Here is a 14,272-nt window from a genome sequence, read left to right as displayed (position 1 = left end):
ACTGGTCATTAGAGAAATGCAAATCAAAACTACATTGAGATACCATCTCACGCCAGTTAGAATGGCGATCATTAAAAAATCTGGAGACAACAGATGCTGGAGAGGATGTGGAGAAATAGGAACACTTTTACACTGTTGGTGGGAGTGTAAATTAGTTCAACGACTGTGGAAAACAGTGTGGCGATTCCTCAAGGACCTAGAAATAGAAATTCCATTTGACCCAGCAATCCCATTACTGGGCATATATCCAAAGGATTATAAATCGTTCTACTATAGGGACACATGCACACGAATGTTCATTGCAGCACAGTTTACAATAGCAAAGACCTGGAACCAGGCCAAATGCCCATCGATGATAGACTGGACAGGAAAAATGTGGCACATATACACCATGGAATATTATGCAGCCATTAAAAAGGAGGAGTTCACATCCTTCGTAGGGACATGGATGAACCTGGAAAACATCATTCTCAGCAAACTGACACAAGAACACAAAATCAAACACCACATGTTCTCACTCATAGGCGGGTGTTGAACAAGGAGAACACATGGACACAGGGAGGGGAGCACTATACACGGGGGTCTGTTGGGGGGGAGGGGGGATAGTGGGGAGGTGGGGAGTTGGGGAGGGATAGCATGGGGAGAAATGCCAGATATAGGTGAAGGGGAGGGAGGCAGCAAATCATACTGCCAGGTGTGCACCTGTGCAACAACCTTGCATGTTATTCACATGTACCCCAAAACCTAAAATGCAATAAAAAAAAAAAAAAGAATGTTTTATCTCAGTTTTAAAAGTAGAGTTGGCAAATTGTTGTGAATTACAAACAGTCTAAAAGAGAAAGGGCTTTTTTATATATGCAGAAAATAGAACATTGACACAACATCAAAAAATATTCCAAACAGCCACAATACAATTTCCCTGGTCAATTTGCATATTCATATATGATTAATTCTTGTTCTGCCAGATCTTAGGTTAGTATTCTCATGAAGTCATTTGCTCCTAGACTGAAAAGTTTCCTGGATATGTTGATGTAATCCTTTGGTAGGGTCTCAAATATGTCTAAGTGATGTCAGCTCATCTTTGCAATGTCTATAGTTTGAAGTAGCTTGTACTATTTTTTTCTTGATGCTGTGAGATTGTCCTTTGTTGAAGACACAAACTTCAGCCTGTAGCTTATAGCAGTGGCCTCAGGCAAGCAAAAGACTAAAATAAAAACTATCTGTAGATGACAGAGAATAAATCTTTATGGTTAATTTATTACTGATCATTTTCAAATTTGCAAAAGTTCTGATCCAGGTTCATAATAAGAATCATGCAGCTGACAAGGAAATTTGGTTGTTTTCAATGGCTTGCCAACAAAGTCAATTAAAAAATTTTTAGAAAAAAATTGCTAATAACAACAATAAAATCTCTTTTCATATATTTCAGTGAATATTACATTTACCTTGTAAAAATGGATGACTATAATTTTTATAGATTAAAAAGTCTTAGGTCATACCATATAGTAATCACGAGACATAATATACTTAATATATCAAGAATATACTAAGAATATTAAGAAAAGAGATTCTGTAAACCTGGGGGTAGAGTCTAGACATCTGCATGTTTTTTCTTTTATAAAACTCTATGTGTTAGACTGATGTGCATCCACAGTTGAGAACTGATGAAACCTTGAAGATGTTAGATTCAAATTAAAGAAATAAGACTGTGACCAATCAACATTTTAAATAATAGATGAAATTATCATTGATCATACTCTGCTGTTGTTGCCTAATATCATCAGGAAAAGCTGTGCCAGAATGCTGATAAATACGGGAAAACTAGAAAGAATCATTTCAAAGGTTTTGTTGATGTTTCCCTTAAGATTAAAACAAATTAAGTGGGAGCATTCACATATTTCCGGGGAATTCCCATGAAACATATGACTTGAAATCTTTATATTAAAAACATATTGTTATGAAAATTTAACTTAGAGATGATGTCTCTTCTGATTTGATAATTATTTTTGCATGAAACTTTGCATTAGAAGCATTAGAAGGAGATCAAGTAAATCTAATCATTTCTATTACTTTTTTTCTATTACTTTTTTTTTAAGGCAAAAGAACAAATATTTCTGATTTTCCAGGGTCTTTCTGGGAAGTCTCAAATAAAATGTTAGGTGCAAAAGGTCTGAAACATTTATTTATTTACTCTATTTAGCATCTGATTTTGGGATGGTTGATAGATGAGGTTTGAATTATTGATGGAGATAGGATCATGGGTGCCTGAGAAACAATACTTGCTACCTGTTTAATTAAAGTGACAATAAGACATTTAAAAATAAGCATAAAGGATAACACAATGAAAAAGAACCTTAAGTCTCTGTTTCATGAGTGAGGAAACTTTTGTCAAGAACTGAAAAGTTTGAGTTTATACCCTACTTGCCAGCTAACAAGTTACCTGCCAGTTGCGTGGGTGCTGGCAGAATACATGAGACTCTTGGTCAGAGTCAAAGGACTTTATTACAGTATGACCTTCGTGTTCATGCTGGTTTATCTTGCCCCTGTGTTCCCCAAGTTCATGGGGGTGATGAAAAGAGACCCAGTGAAAGCTGCATACACAGTTGGTTTGTGTCATAGCTGAAGATCCCTGGGCTTATAGAACTTAAATGTCTTACAATGAGCTGCAAGCAAACTTGCCTGAACTTTGGCCGGGAGGGAAGACCTGTCATTTGCTCCTGAGGGAGAGATTATTTCTATCTTTTAAAGCTGCTTGCTATAAAATATCCCTGAAAAGGTAGTCAGGAACAAAAGAGCAATGTGCCTCTGCACACAAGATAAACAGAAACAGAAAAGACCACAGACAATTGTTCTTCAATATCTTTCTTTCTTTCTTTTTCCTTCCTTGTCCTAGCTCTTCCTTCCTTTTCCTTCCCTTCTTCTTCCCTCCCTCCCTCCCTTCCTGGCTAGTCCTAGCTCTTCCTTCCTCTTCCTTCCTTCTCCTAGCTTTTCCTTTCTTTTCCTTCCTTTCTTCCTCCCTCCCTTCCTCCCTTCCTTCCTTCCTTGTCCTAGCCCTTCCTTTCTTCCTTCCTTCATTCCTTCCTTCCTTCTCCTAGCTCCTCCTTTCTTTTCCTTCCCTTCTTCTTCCCTCCCTCCCTCCCTTCCTTCCTTCTTGGCTAGTCCTAGCTCTTCCTTCCTATTCCTTCCTTCCTTGTCCTAGCCCTTCCTTCCTTCCTTTCTTCCTTCCTTCCTTCCTTCCTACCTTCCTTCCTTCCTTCTCCTAGCTCTTCCTTTCTTTTCCTTCCCTTCTTCCTCCCTCTCTCCCTCCCTTCCTTCCTTCCTGGTTAGTTCTAGCTCTTCCTACCTTCCTTTCTTCCTTCCTTCTTGCCTCCCTCCCTTCCTTCTCCTTCTTTTTTTTTGAGTTGGAATCTCACTCTATTGACCAGGCTGGAGTGCAGTGGCATCATTTTGGCTGACTGAAACCCCTGCCTCCCAGGTTCAAGCAATTCTTCTGCCTCAGCCTCCCGAGTAGTTGGGATTACAGGTGTGTGCCACTGTGTCCGGCTAATTTTCGTATTTTTAGTAGAGACGGGATTTCACCATGTTGGCCAGGCTAGTCTCGAACTCCTGAGCTCAGGTGATATACCTGCCTCAGCCTCCCACAGGGCTGGGATTACAGGTGTGAGCCATAGAACCCGGCCTCTAGCTGTTTCTGCTAGGAAGACTGAAAGAAGTGCACATAAGACACCAGCTCTGTGCTCAGCAGCAAGGAAGGGGAGGCTGGTTTGTCCCCTTGCAATTTCTTCGGGACCACCCCTGGGACCAGTCTTCTGCAGCGTTCAGACTGTTCCAAAAACTTCCCTGCACCAGCGGCAGGGCCAGATTTCCCACCCGGCCATGATTCATGTAGTGGCAGTTTCAAAATCAGATCCTTTCCTTACACGCGAATTCACCCAAAGACCCATGGTATGCTGACGGGGTTCCATCGTGGTCTTCACCGACCCCACGTCAGAGGGTCTGTGATTCCGTGAGAGGGTGCCCATACGCTGAGAGCAATGGCCCACGTGCACTCTGCGTGAAGGACTGTGGTTTTCATCAGGTTGTCAAGAGCGTTCTGACCCACAAAGGTTTATGAATCACAGCTCTCGCCCTTTCAATCAAACTGCTTTGGCCAAAATGTCCGTTTTGAGTTGCATTTGAACCCAAGCCCTCGATAGCACACTCATTTCCACAATCACAGCTCGCAGAATTGGTCCCATTGGGGCGGAGCTGACCGCGATCGCGCCCTCAACTCCGCCCACTGCCCGCCCCGGGATGGGGCACACCCACCCGGCAGGCTCAGTAGCCAAGCTCTGGTCAGTCTCCAAGGCGGAAGCCGGGCCAGAGAGTTGCGCGTTTTTCCCAGGGTGCCCCGCGCTGCAGTTATGGCCGCCTCCTTGTGCTGGTATCCCCACAAGGCGTTCTAGAACCGTGGGTGTATTTACGGTAACCGTCGCCACTAGATTTCCGCGTCTTTGTACTCTCCTCTTTCCACTTGCTTTTGTTGACTCCCGTGTGGCCTTCGTGGGAGCCTGTTTGGCTGCAGCGGTGTCTGGGGTGATGTGGACCTCGGAGCTGGCAGTTCTGAGGGGATTCCCCACCGAGGCTGAGCGGCAGCAATGGAAACAGGAGGGGGTCGCCGGTTCACGTGAGAGGCGCACCTGCCAGGGTTGACTTAGTCTATCGTGGGAACTGTGAGGAAAAGAGATGGCAGCGACTGATTCTCATCCCTCCGTTGGTTTTTCCCTAACAAAATCTAGCTGATTCCTGGAGGCCTTGGGTTGTTGAGTCCTCGACATAGTGGGCGTGGTGCTCACTCTCTTTGCCCAAAATGTCCTACTGCCCAGGTTCAGTAGTAATAGCAATGGCAATGTCAGTTATTTTCCTAAGCCTTTAACATGTACTCAGTCATATAATGCTTATGGTAGATACTTAAGGTAGATACCATATTTATCCTGTTTTGCGGTGAAAACCTGTAAATACAGCGTCGTCATTTTATTTTATTTTTACATATTTATTTATTTGTTTGAGAGGGAGTTTAGCTTTTTGCCCAGGCTGGAGTGCAAATAACGTGATCTCGGCTCACTGCAACCTCTGCCTCCCGGTTTCAAGTGATTCTCCTGCCTCAACCTATGGAGTAGCTGGGATTACAGGTATGCGCCACCACGCCCTGCTAATTTTGTATTTTTAGTAGAGTCAGGGGTTCACCATGTTGGTCAGGCGGGTCTCCAACTCCTGACCTCAAGTGATCCGCCTGCCTGGGCCTCCCAAAGTGCTGGGATTACAGGCGTGAGCCTTTCCTAGGCATCAAAGGCTAATTTTTGTGAGCAATGAACATTTACCAGAGAGGTATAGAGTTAAAAGGCACATTTACTGGCACATCTGGTTGTGGGATTTAGGCTGGACCCAGAAGAGAATAAACTGTGTGTAAGTACTCTGTGTGTGTGGGCACGTGTGACACAGTAGGTGCTTCCAGTGGCAGGTCGTTTGAAGTCTGGTGGTCTGGAAAAGTTTCTTGGAAGAAGTGAGACTTGAGCTGATTTTGGATTAAAGGGTAAGACTAACAAGTGGAGAAGAGTTCAACAGGTGAAATCACAAGTGGAAAGTGTGGAGGCAGGAATATACATGGGACATTAGGGAAACCGTGAGTAAACCAGCGTTCTTGGAGTGACTTTTCATGAAGAGAAATTAATGGGGGTAGAAGGAGCCAGATTATGAAAAGTCTTAGAACCTTGACTAAGGAAACTTTTCTGTTGTCATTAGGAATCTTTTTGAATTTCCCAGCAAAAGAGTAAATACCTATTAATGAGGAATATTATTTCTGGGGCTGACTTCCACTTTGGGGCTCATAGTCAGTATGGGTGAGCTGCTAATTCTAGGAGAGAGAATATTTGTAGAATGTTGGAGATTTGCTGAGTGCCTTGTGATTTGCATATAGCAAGCATTCTAAGTCTAGACCTTGTTTTTGCACACTAAAATGGTAGATTTACCTAACACTGTTATCCTTTACGGTATGAAAAAAAGTTGTTTTGGATTATTGCACTAATTTTTTATGTTACAGAGAGTGGATCTTTCCTATAGTTGCTGCTGGAAGGGAACTATGAAGCCATATTCTTAAATTCAGTGACTCAAAATATTTTTAATTCAACAACAATCTCTGAAGAAAAGATTGATGGCTACCTGGAGAAGCAGGTAGTAACATTCCTGGATGACTCAACAGATTTGGACACAATGGAAAGGTAGAATTTTATTTGAAAATTTCATAGAGGAACAGACTGAATATATTTAATAGCACCTAGACAGTGTAAGGCACTGATTTTAGCAGTTAAGAAACCTTGCTTTCCATTTACTCAAGACTCGTGATGTACTGAGTAATCCATGTAAGAACTCTTGTCCAGAAGACCATCCGGAATGAAAAAGTAAAGTGGTGCAGGATAAAATGGTTTCGTATATGAGACTGGCACATATTTGGGTGTTACCTGCTAACCCACTCTCATGAGCTCCCAGTGCTTAGGTCTGGTAGGCTTTACCCACCCACAAGACTTCAGACCTTATTTTTTTAACTTAAAAACATGCTTTTGGGCCGGGCATGGTGGTGTGTGCCTGTAGTCCCAGCTACTTGGGAGGCTGAGGTGGAGTTTGCAGCGAGCCGAGATCATGCCATTGCACTCCAGCGTGGGCGACAGAGCTAGACTCTGTCTCAAAAAGTAAACCAAGAAACCCCCACGCATACTTTCAATCTTGTTATTTCTGCATAGCTGTGTGCTAATTTGTAGCTATTTATTATGTTTTAGATTACTATCTTTATACAGCTCAGATAACTTAATGTTTTTATTATAGAGCTCTTGGTTTACCCTCTTCCATTAAAGTTTGTGTACTTTTGTAGTGTTAAGTATAGCGGATAGTTACACAACAGGGAAACCTAAGCTTTTCAGTGGCTTATATTTTACTGTTATCAATTCGATACCTCTATCTTTCCTCTCCTTTTTTTTTCTTTTTTTTTTTTGTTGGTAGGTTCAAAACAGATCTTTCCTCTACTATCTGTGGCAGCCATGTCAATCTTTAATTACCTTATAAATGCATGCAATTTTATTTTACCTTTATTTTTAGGAAGTGGCTTCATTTAGTCCTTCAACAAATACACACCTAGTACAAATTGTACTAGGTGTGGAGGTTGTGAAGATGAATAAAGCATAACCCATATTCATAAGGAGTTTGCAAAAGAATGCTACTATAGGCTTTTAATGTTAGTTTTAAAAATTAATATTATTTCTTTTCTTTTCTTTTTTTTTTTGTTTTACGGAGTCTCACTGTGTTGCCAAGGCTGGAGTACAGTGGTGTGGTCTTGGCTCACTGCAACCTCTGCCTTCCAAGTTCAACTGATTCTCCTCCCTCTGCCTTCCATGTAGCTGGGATTACAGGCCCGTGCCACCACACACACAAAAAAAAGATACAAATTTTTTTTAGTATTTTTAGTAGAGATGGGGTTTCACTATGTTGGCCAGGCTCGTCTGACCTCAGGTGGTCCACCTACCTGAGCCTCCCAAAGTGCTGGGATTACAGGCATGAGCCACTGTGCCCTGCCTTCTTTTCGTTTTTTTTAGTTTACTGGTAGTTTTATTTCTTTGGTGTCATTCTTTTTTTTTTTTCTCCTTTTTATAGAGATGGTGTCTTGATATGTTGCGTAGCCTGGTCTCGAACTCCTGGGCTCAAGCAATCCTCTCACCTCTGCCTCACTAAGTGTGGGGATTATAGGCATGAGCCACTCCGCCTGGCCAAATTCTTAATGCTTTCTGATATGTGTGCACTCTCATAGCAACTAGCCTTGTGGTGCCCATGAAAGCAACACATTAACACACATGCATTATCACAAGACAGACCAGATTTCTATCTTGTCACATAAAGCTAAAAAGAGACATTTCAGTTGACTCATTTTCAGACATTTGAAAGTTAAAGTGTATTCTCAGTTCACCTTACGGATTTTGTATTTTGATTAGAACAGTTTATTAAGGCTGTTTTCTCCAAATTTCCAAACTTCTGATTGCAAACCAGCTGTTATTTTTTCTCTAATGCTGCTTATTCTTTGCATTGCATCCTGAGTTTTATAGTTTTGCTACCATAGGCTTGTATTTTTGATTTTTTTTTTCTTTTTCTTAAAGAATCTTCTTTTTAAGGAAGGGCCTAGGGGCTGCAGGGAAAAAAGTGACTGCTAATAACAAAATAGATGTTTCTGTCATACTTTTATACCACAGGATCGTGTTCAGCGGGAAATACAGGAATCTAAGAAGTACCAGGTAAATAGTAACCCCACATGTACAGTGGATATATGAAATGTTTAAGTCAATATGTGTGCATCTGTACCTAGATATCTAGATATAAATACAAAAGTGCAGGCCAGGCACAGTTGCTCATGCTTGTAATCCCAGCACTTTGGAAGGATAAGGCAGGAGAATAATTTGAGCCCAGTAGTTCAAGGCTGCAGTGAGCTATGATTGTGCCACTGCACTCCAGCCTAGATGATGGAGTAAGACCCTGTCTCTTCAAACAAAAACAAAAGCAACAAAAAAACCCAAAGGTCTATATAATTATTCATGTTCTCTAGACATATATCTTAGGGTTGGCAAATTGTGAGTGGTAGAGAAGACCCATTAAATTTATGAATTTTCCTGTTTAGATTTCATAGAATCATAGACTGTTAGAACTGGAAGATGTTTTATTTTTTGTATAGTTTGTCATTGGTAACTAATAATGACAGAAACTTTATTTACATTTCACAAATATTCACATTTATAAATCTTGTTAATATTTGTATTGTGAAATGTTTCAAGCATAAAAATAGTATAGAGAATAGCATTACCTATACAATGTAGCTGTTGAAAATGGGGCTCTGGGCCAGGTACAGTGGCTCATGCCTATAATCCCAGCACTTCTGAGGCTGGGGCAGGTGGATTGCTTGAGCTCAGGAGTTTGAGACCAGTCTAGGCAACATGGTCAGATCTTGACTCTATTTAAAAAAAAAAAAAAAAAAAAAAAAGAATGGGACTCTGGAGTCAAACCATCCCACTTTTCTACCTGTGTGATCTTAGAAAGTTACTTCATCTTTCTATATCCCAATTTCCTCATCTACAAAATAGGAATAAAAATAGTACCTACTTCATATGAAATACACTTATTATGCGTGGAACATAGTAAGTACTTAATAAATATTAGCTATTAATAATAATGATATTTTGCTTGCTTTGGCAGCACATAATTAAAATCAGAATGATAAAGAGAAGATTAGCATGGTCCTGTGCAAGAATGACACACAAATTTATGAAGCTTTCCACTGAAAATCAATTAAAAAAAAAAAATGATAGTATCACTTGTTTATCCATATCCAGTTCTGTCAAATCCTGACATTTTGTTGTATTTACCTTGAATCATTTTATATCTTCTCTATTAGGATGGGCATTTAAGTTGCTGATTTTTCACTATTACAGTGATTCAGTTCTCCAAGCTCCATATCTAGAATAGAATTGCTAAATCATAGAGGAGCTGTGTCTTTAATTTCACTAAATATTTCCAAAAAATTTTTCTCCAAAGAAGTTATACCCATTTATATTCCCACCAGCAGTTACAGTTTCTATTGTCTGACATCCTTTGTAATACTTGAAATTGCCTGAGTTCTTAATTTGGCTTAAACATGATATACATAAAATTGTATCTCATTATACTAATTTCATATATAATATTTATTGAACATTTATAGTTCTTCATCTGTGAACTGCTAGTTTCTCTTACCCATTTTTTAAATCAGAATGTGTCTTCCTTATTGATTTGAAGGAGTTCTTTGCATATGCTTGTATAGACTTTGGTGGTTATTTGCATTGCAGATATTTTTGCCTCAGCTTGTGGCTTGTCTCTTCTCTCCTTTTGGGCGTCTTAAAAGACGCTCAGACATTTTCACTTCAATACAGTCCATTTTATCACTTAAAAAAACAGTTTGAGGCTAGGCACAGTGGCTTATGCCTGCAACCAAGCACATTGGGAGGCCAAGGCAGGCAGATCACCTGAGGTCAGGAATTTGAGACCAGTCTGGCCAACATGGTGAAACCCTGTCTCTACTAAAAATACAAAAATTAGCTGGGTGTGGTGGAGGGTGCCTGTAATCCCAGCTACTTGGGAGGATGAGTCAGGAGAATCACTTGAACCCGGGAGGTGGAGGTTGCAGTGAGCTGAAATTGTGCCAACTGCACTCCAACCTAGACAGTAAGAATAAAACTCTGTCTCCAAAAAAAAAAAATAGTTGTGATTTTTGAGGTCTTATTTAAGAAATTCTTTCCTATTCCCTCCTATATCTTAACATTTTTAAATTTTGCTTTTCACCTGGAATGTGTTTTTATATATAATGTGGGTTGGGATCTAATTTTATTTTATTTTCCATATGTTTAACCATTTGTTGAAAGTCCATTCTTTACCCACGGATTTGTAATGTAATCTCTGTTGTAAGTCAAGTTCCCATATATGTATGAGCTATTCTTAAAATAGTTGTACATTTCATGAACATTATATTTCACATCAGGTTTCTGAGCTCAGAAATGTAGGGATCTATAATGGAAACAATAATGTAGACCAAGAGGCCTAAGACTCCAGCAGCAGCAATGAGTTGTGAGAACTTGGACACACAGTTTCACTCTGTAGGTCTCATTTTCAATCTATGTAAAATGACAGAGTTCAAGGCTGTGCATGGTGGCTCATGCCTGTAATCCCAGTACTTTGGGAGGCCGAGGCGGGCGGATCACCTGAGGTCAGGAGTTCAAGACCAGCCTGACCAACATGGTGAAACCCCATCTCTACTAAAATACAAAAATTAGCCAGGTTTGGTGGCAAGTGCCTATAATCCCAGCTACTCAGAAGGCTGAGGCAGGAGAATCGCTTGAACCCAGGAGGTGGAGGTTGCAGTGAGCCCAGATCGCACCACCGCACTCCAGCCTGGGTGACAAAAGTGAAACTCCATCTCAGAGAAAGAACAAGAAAAAGAGTTCTTCTCTTAACTTTTTTGGGTTACCAGGAGTATCTAAAATCATAGACCTTCTCAGAGAAAAATATATACTGTACACACATAATTTTGTGTATAACTTCAGGGTTCTCAGGAGTTAGGATTCTTGCCACTCTAGAACTCTGATTCTACTTATAATTGGGGCATTAAAATATGGCTTTATCATTTTCCTTTTTTTTTGAGACAGAGTCTTGCTCTGTCACCCAGGCTGGAGTGTAGTGGCATGGTCTTGGCTCACTGCAGTCTCTGCTTCCTGGGTTCAAGTGATTCTCTTGCCTCAACCTCCCAAGTAGCTGGGACTATAGGCACCAACTGCCGTACCAAGCTAATTTTTTTTTTTGTATTTTTAGTAGAGACAATGTTTCACCATGTTGGCCAGGCTGATCTCCAACTCCTGACCTCAGGTGATCTGCCCACCTCAGCCTCCCAAAGCACTGAGATTACAGGCATGAGCCACCATGCCCGGCCAATTTTACTTTTTACTTAAAGGAAGATTGTTTTTTTAAATTGGTCTTCACAATTGTAGATGCCAGCAGACATTTGGTCATTAGATAAGCATATATAAATAACAAAGTGAGGCACATTGTTCATTAATAATAGATATCACTGAAACTTATAAATGAACTTTGATCAAGAGACTCCCTGAAAACATCCCAGCCAACCCTAATTAGTTTGCTCTAAATGCGATAGTTTCTTATATTGTCTACAAGATTCAAATGAAAGTATTCATCCTCCGCGTGACTCACCTAACTTTAGTCAGAGGTTTGACTGTGTGCCTTCCCTACTAACCACCCTGCAGTGTTCTTACTTACAGTAGGCATTCAGATATGCAGGTAGCTTCTTGGGGCATATGATCATCAAGGTCATTGATTCAGCAGCCTTGTCTCACTGCTGTGTTGTATCAGGCTTATCTTTAATGTGCTCAGTGCTGCCTTAGAGGGGATGCCGTGAGTAGTAGAAGCCACTTGCTCAATAGTTCCAATCTTCTCTGAGGTAACTCCTTAAGTCCCAGAGAGTAATGACATTTCTTAGTGGGTCTGGACCTTTTTGAGTTACAACATAGTTAAACAAAACCTGTACAGTTCTAAAAGAGACACAGCTTCCTAGGCATCCTAGCAAAATTACGTGTGTTGGCCACACTATGTACATCTGTGCAATCTTTCATGTTAACCTGTCTCTTTTATTCTATAGTGGATCTGATTGGTGGATAGCACATTGGCACTGTCAGCCATGAGAGCCGCGTGGATTGGCTGGAACTTAATGAGACTGGACACAAGCTCCTCTTCAGGGACTGGAAACTTCATGTGAGAAGAGTTACTAAGGCCTTAGGCATTGGCTGGCCCATAGAGGATGTGAGACAAGCTGCCACCAGGGACTGAGGTAGCCAGGATGGGGCATAATTTCTTTGCTGTGTCATCAGCATAGCAGAAGGCACAGAAGAATCAACATTCTCTGTACCTGATACCAAAACCCATCCTTTATTACCTCTTTTTTTTTTTTTGAGACAGAGTCTCACTCTGTTGCCCAGGCTGGAGTGCAGTGGCATGATCTCAGCTCACTGCAACCTCTGCCTCCCGGGTTCAAGCGATTCTCCTGCTTCAGCCTTCCCAGTAGCTGAGACTACTGGTGTGTGCCACCACACCTAGCTAATCTTTGTATTTTTAGTAGAGATGGTGTTTCACCATGTTGGCCAGGCTTGTCTCGAACTCCTGACCTCAGTTGATTTGCCCACCTCAGTGGCTTATGAGTGGGCAAATTACAGGAGTGGCTCACTCCTGTAATCCTCAAATTGCTGGGATTCCAGGAGTGAGCCACCGCACCCGGCAATCCAATATTACCTCAGAGGCGATTGTATTATGGCAACAAAGTCAAGAGGGGAGTTTGGGAGTTGGTCTCTCTTACTGTTCACAGTCTGTGCCCTCATTAAACTTCCTTAATCCTGCATTCCTCCTCCTCATGCCTAGCTGACCTTCACTAGACCTGCTGTCCAGTGCTTTTCAGCCACACTGACCTGATGGCATGAACTGGCTGGAGGACGGCCTCTTTGTCCCTCATAGATTCTCATCCCATCCCAATATGGTAGCACCAGTGTTCAATCTCAGGTCAACAAGACAACCTGGTGATTTTTCATTTTAGTGAAAGCCACATCACAGATTTCCAGATCATTTAATGTTTTTAGTGGTCTGCCATTTGTAATCCAAGCTGGTAACTCTGGCCCAGAGTTATTCCAAGAAGGAAAGTCTGGTCTTTACCTAACTTACAATTCCTGGGATGTAGATCTCTGTTCTATGGGTCATCTCTTACTTGACTGGAGTTAGGATATACCACCTCAGCAGAAAGCAGATCAGTAAGCTTTGAAATGCAGCATGAACCTGAGTGGTGGGTTAGCTCACCACATCTCACCATTAGGGAAATGGTCAAAAGTAGGAGACAACCCCACATGCACTTCTAATTGTGCCATCTGCCTCTTCTTTCTTCAGTTGCATCTGTATGATATTGAGAGCTGCTCTAAGACAATGATCCTCAACTTCTGCTCCTACGTGCAGTGGGTCCCAGGAAGTGATGTGCTGGTAGCTCAGAACTGCAATAGCCTGTGTGTGTGGTACAACATTGAGGCACCTGAGAGAGTCACCATATTCACTATTAGGGTATGTTGGACACTAGGGGACCTCAGATGTGGTGTTGAGCTGATTAATTAGAGCCACGAGGAGACTCTGAAGGCTACTTGTTTTCTGTGTCAACCACCCTTAATCTCTGTGATAGAATTGGCAAATGAAGCTTAGACTTATGGACCAGCCCCCAGGACCATCCTTTTTCAGATTCCTAACACTATATTAGACCCTTGGAGTATGGGCTAATTACAGTGGCCCTGGGAATTCCCAGGTCATAATATGGAGATCTCTAGGCTGGAAGATCGGTGATAGGAGGGGCAGTTCTAATGTCATCTCCTTCTGTACTAATTCTCTGTTATAAGCCATTCAGAGTTCCTTTTTTTCTCAGGTTACAGATCACATCTTCTCTCCTGTCCTATCACATCACACATACCCAGTAGTCTTCCAAAATCTGGGAGGAGCCAGAGAAAACGAGAGGCAGGCTCCTGTGCTAGGCTAGGATGACTGGTGTCGTATAGGTAGAACACTCGATGCTTTTTGTCCTTTTCTATACCTCTTTTTATCTCCTTTTTGCCTCATTTTAGACTGGTTAGGGTCTAAA

General features: G+C 41.4%; 1 non-coding gene across 1 annotated transcript; it reads left to right on the top strand.

Moving 5' to 3' along the window:
- Window positions 1-9,249: 9,249 nt before the first annotated feature.
- On the top strand, window positions 9,250-9,353 carry LOC135269793 (U6 spliceosomal RNA). The gene has a single exon (XR_010338049.1). It is a non-coding gene; the product is annotated as a U6 spliceosomal RNA (small nuclear RNA).
- Window positions 9,354-14,272: the final 4,919 nt, after the last annotated feature.

The sequence above is a fragment of the Aotus nancymaae genome, unplaced genomic scaffold (genome assembly GCF_030222135.1).
Source record: "Aotus nancymaae isolate 86718 unplaced genomic scaffold, 86718_ANA_hifiasm-v0.15.2.pri h1tg000057l, whole genome shotgun sequence".
NCBI classification, from domain to species: domain Eukaryota; kingdom Metazoa; phylum Chordata; class Mammalia; order Primates; family Aotidae; genus Aotus; species Aotus nancymaae.
Note: the sequence above shows the minus strand (reverse complement) of the source record. Positions and strands in the feature narration are given on the sequence as shown.